The sequence below is a fragment of the Monodon monoceros genome, unplaced genomic scaffold (assembly GCF_005190385.1).
Source record: "Monodon monoceros isolate NGI ecotype Baffin Bay Population unplaced genomic scaffold, NGI_Narwhal_1 Super_Scaffold_6, whole genome shotgun sequence".
Taxonomy (NCBI): domain Eukaryota; kingdom Metazoa; phylum Chordata; class Mammalia; order Artiodactyla; family Monodontidae; genus Monodon; species Monodon monoceros.
Window position 1 is genome coordinate 17,667,370 of NW_021703783.1, and position 4,996 is coordinate 17,672,365.

Below are 4,996 nucleotides of genomic sequence, written 5' to 3' on the forward strand. Positions count from 1 at the left end.
AAGCTCAGGGATTTGCCCTTTTCAAGTTGCTTTGGAGGCAATTGTGGCTTTTCCCCAAGCTTGGTCTTGCAGGGGCAGCCGATTGAGTGAAGGAGTGAGTCTGCTTTTATACCCAAGCTGAAGCTTTGAGTAAAACTTAGCTGCTGTAAGAGGATTAGGGGAGGGCTGGAATGCACTCCTTGCCAGATTGAAGTGCTAGCATCTCCCAAAGGTGTCTGTTTGGGGCGAGTCATTTCAGCTGCTTATATAGGTGCTCAGCACGGACCCTTGTACAGATGCTTCAGAGAAACAGCACTGAGGTGTCCACAACTAACACATAAGCATTATCACCAAGCACTAAAGTTATACCGAGCAGCCTGTGAGACCAGCTGGGATGTAGAGGATGGGCTTTTGTATAATGCCTTCCCAGGGACAACCTTTCCCTTTCCTACAGGATAGAGGAGAACTTCAACCAGTGCGGTGCTGGTAAATGCTTAACCACTGGCTCCGGGCGGTGGGGAGAGGACTGATTTGTAGTGTCTTCCGATTTCCATGATTTAAATACTATCGTCATGGTCAATTTCAAGTTTCTAATATATTGTCCACCAGCTCACAAATTCCACAAAGTTTAGATTGGCTCTCAAAAGCCGGCGCAAGCTGACTCCAACACACTGCTGGATTAAACAAACCAGTGGGCAAGGGCAGCCATAAAGTAAAGCCAGGGTCATTCTCCATATCTCGCCCCTAACTCTCCCTCTGGACTAGCAGGTCTTGTTACAGTTCATGAATTGACTAAGGTCCCACCAACACTCAGAGACAGAAATGAGACTTCTTCTAAAAACTAAAGAATGGATAAGATATTGGTTTTTTCCTTCTCATACTTTCTGATTAAACATGAGTGTGTCTTGTACAGTTTGAGTCAAACCTACGAAAATTTCTCAATTATCAGGATCAAAGTTCCCTTTAAAGGTAGTTGATTTTTAATTTCTGGGCTGAAATGGTGCCCACAGATGCTGAGAAAGAAAATGCTGTGGTGTTCTCTCTGGAACATTCCCCAAGCATACTAGTTCTCAGTGGGGTCAGAGTGATGCATCCCCTGGGGAATGTTTAGGAAATTTGTTGGGAATATTTTGAATTGTCCCAATGATTTAGGTGCTTCAGTGGCTTAAGTGTCACCATAGCATATGGAGAGGCAGAGACAGTCAAGATTTTGTAATACCAGGACAGTCTCACAAAAAGAATGGTCCTGTATTCTGTACAACTTCAGATGTTCCCAATAGGCACCCATGTAAGTGAAAAACGCTGTTTACAACTTTCTAAGCCTGGAATGTAACACCATTTTACCTATGAACATACAGTAAATTTTTACCATGTAAACATATACAGAATTTTCTAAGAATGCAACTACGATGTAAGTGGAAGGGAAATTATGTCACATTTTGGTGAGAACATTATCAAGCATGACATAATATTACCGAGTTATCTCCCAATTTGGAACAGCATATCATTGCCCAGAAGATGGCCTAGTGTTTGTAGCTATTGCACACTCAAAGTGATTTAAAGTATATAGGAATAGAATTGTTTAGCCTTTATTTCAAGATGTCAAATAGAAACAAAAGTGTGTTTTAAATCTAAACATTTGTTGTAGATAAGTGCAAACATAGGACTACTTCATTATGTTTCCTCATGTATTCGCGTTTGAGAATTTCCACCTTGAAAAACATATCATTTCATTATGTTTACTCTGTCCACTGTCCAGTCCAGCACCCTAGTCAGGAAACTAGGAAACTCAGCTCCTCTCTCCTTCCCACTCCTTAGGTTCATTCACTCTGTTCTGTTGATTCCATTTCCTACTTGTCCTCTTCTCCCACTACACCGGTACTGCTTTAGTTCAGGCACACACTATTTCCTGTCTAGACCATTCCAAAGTCTACCAATTAATCTCTCATTGTGCACTCTCCCCACTCCACTCCCGCCAACCCATTCTCTACACAAATGTTAAATGATCTTTCTAAAACACAAATCTGGGAAAGTTGCTTCCCTACTGAACATTTCATTGGGTCCCTGCAGAAGAGAGGATAAAACCTTCTCAGGACTTCTCAGGATGGTGCCATGAGACAGTCTCTGTTGATCTACGTCTGCTCTCAAATCAGACTTCGGCACAGTGAACCATCACGCCATTTCATTTCTCTGCGATTTGGACACACTGTTGTATTTGTTAGGGAATCTTTCTCCTCAGTCCTGCCAGCCTGGCAAATTTCATGCATCCTTTAAGACCCAGCCCAATTTCCTGTTCCAAACCTCCCTGACATGATGGCTTCAAGTGACCCTAGTACTCCCCTTTCTTAATGATGTTTAGTGAACTCTATTAGAACAGTCCGATTACTACCAGGCGTGACGCCAGCCCACTGTCCCACTTCCCTGTCCGTATAAGATGATGGCGAGGGAGTAAAGACGTCACCATTGTCAAGGTTGACCTGCCAGTTGGATGCGGGCAATTGGAGGCTCCCAGCCCTCTCCCCTGTCTTTGGAATGTACATTTCACCCACCATTTCCACACGAGGAGCTATTTCAAGGACGCAGCCTTGAGGGGTAAGATATTGTTGAGACCATCTGGATGGTACATACATGACTGAACATAATTAAGGCCTCTATATACATTTTTAAGATTCCCGCCAGCAGGTGCAGAGACCTACTCATCTTGTGGCCCCAAGACAAGCCTCCTACGTAATCTCCCCTGATTACATCTGCCCCCTACCAGTCTGGAGTGGTCTGCCTGTTTCATTGGTCTCTCCTCTGGGTAGGGGGGCCAATTTTAAATTTCATCCAGGTAACCAACCAAATTCCTGAGGTTGCAAACTAACAGTGATCCTTGGCCTTGAGGGGAGGGCTGTCCTTCCCAGCCCTTGCTTTACCAGGATGACAAAGCCAATGAGGAGGCCTTCAAGAGGACTACTTGAAGGATGGGGGGAACTGCATCTTTTTTTTAAAAAATTAATTAATTAATTTTTATTTGTGACTGTGTTGGGTCTTCATTGCTGTGTGTGGGCTTTCTCTAGCTGTGGCGAGCGGGGGCCACTCTTCGTTGAGGTGCACGGCTTCTCATTGCGGTGGCTTCTCTTGTTGCGGAGCATGGGCTCTAGGCATGCAGGCTTCAGTAGTTGTGGCACGTGGGCTCGGTAGTTGTGGTGCACGGGCTTAGTTGCTCCGCGGAATATGGGCTCTTCCTGGCCCAGGGCTCAAACCCATGTCCCCTGCTTTGGCAGGCGTATTCTTAACCATTGCGCCACCAGGGGAGTCCGAGAACTGCATCTTGATTCCTGGCTGGATTTTTTTTTTTTTTAAGTATCTTTTTATCATGATTTTTTAAGCACAAATGCCCATGCAACTTGTACTTACAAGGTAGTTCTGTATAGACTGAATTAAAAAGTTAGTGACCTTGATATTACAAATTATGTACAATTAAATGTAGTTCACAGGGTACATAATTACACTTCTCACTTCAGAGGGCAATTATAGCTGAGACTGAAAGAAAGTATAATGTCCACTCATAGGTAACAGAATGGGAAGTCTCCCTGAAGTTTTTGCAGATGGTTTTTTTTAAAAATTATTTATTTATTTATATTTTTGGCTGTGTTGGGTCTTCGTTGCTGCACGCGGATTTCTCTAGTTGCGGTGAGTGGGGGCTACTCTTTGCTGCAGTGCGCAGGCTTCTCATTGTGGTGCTTCTCCTGTTGCGGAGCACAGGCTCTAGGCACACGGGCTTCAGTAGTTGTGGCGCACAGGCTCTAGAGTGCAGGCTCAGTAGTTGTGGCGCACAGACTTAGTTGCTCCACTGCCTGTGGGATCCTCCCAGACCAGGGCTCGAACCCGTGTCCCCTGCATTGGCAGGCAGACTCCCAACCACTGCGCCACCAGGGAAGCCCTGCAGATGATTTTTATTTGTTATTGCACAGTGTGAATTTCTAGGGGAAAAAATAATACACTAACCCTTGGGTCCCATACAGGCAAATTAAGATTGCATTCTTCAGGTTGTTTCAATAGGACTGGCTTTTGCCATTCCCATTTAGAAAATACCAAGAAAAATTTATGTACAGGAGTTGATGCTATTGCATTTGGATAAAGCTGGCAAGTTCTTGCTACTAGCATAGCCCAGGAAACACCACAGAGGAAACCTAATATATTGGAATAGATGTGGCATTTAGCCCACAGTTTGATAGATCTCAGGGTTAACCTGAAGTTGTCAATGTTTAGTACTAGATGTAAAATTTCATCAGTTACCCTGCAACGTCAAGATTTCTTACGTATCTTGCATCTAAAGTTTTAAGCAGACTGTCATCTCTTAAGTCCAAGTCTTCTGGAATAGTCTGCAGTGCTCATCTGGCAAACAAAATATCAATCTCTATCCCATGAAAACACAGCTTGATAACTTATTACAAATGCCTCTTCGACAGCTCTTACATCTTTTACTTCTCACTGTAATTTCAACTTATCATAGAATGAGGTGAAAAAGTCGCTTCGATCATCATGTCTTGGGGCAACACACAACGCATCAGTATCGGTACCTTTCGTAGGTACTCCTCATCTATAAGATCCAAACGTAAAAACTCTTACCAGGTTATTTAATTTTCCCCAAATGAAAATCCTGCGCTGCGGTTCTCTTCCTCTCCCAAAACCCCCAAAGGACTTGGGTGCCAATTAGTTTCTGTGTAAGTAGGCGGTCAGATTCCTTGGGGGATGCTAAACTGATGGGACAGATGACACCACGGTGCTTCTACCGCGGCTGCGCTCGCCATGATCGCCGCGTAGCACTGAGGCCACTTCCGCCCTGGGCGCGGCCACTGAGGCGGAAGGGAGAGGGGGCGGGCCTCAGCCCCGGGTCCGCGCCTCAGCCCCGGGTCCGCGCCTCAGCCCCGGGTCCGTGCCCACCCCCACCCCCGCTCCCGCCTCAGCCCCCGCCGCCTTTACTGCTTCTCCTCCTTCCCCTTGGTCCTCACGTGGCGCCGGAGCGCTACCA

The 4,996-nt window shown here is 45.4% G+C and overlaps 1 pseudogene; it reads right to left on the reverse strand.

Annotated features, from left to right (window-relative positions):
* Positions 1-3,924: 3,924 nt before the first annotated feature.
* On the reverse strand, positions 3,925-4,753 carry LOC114885471 (annotated as a pseudogene).
* Positions 4,754-4,996: the final 243 nt, after the last annotated feature.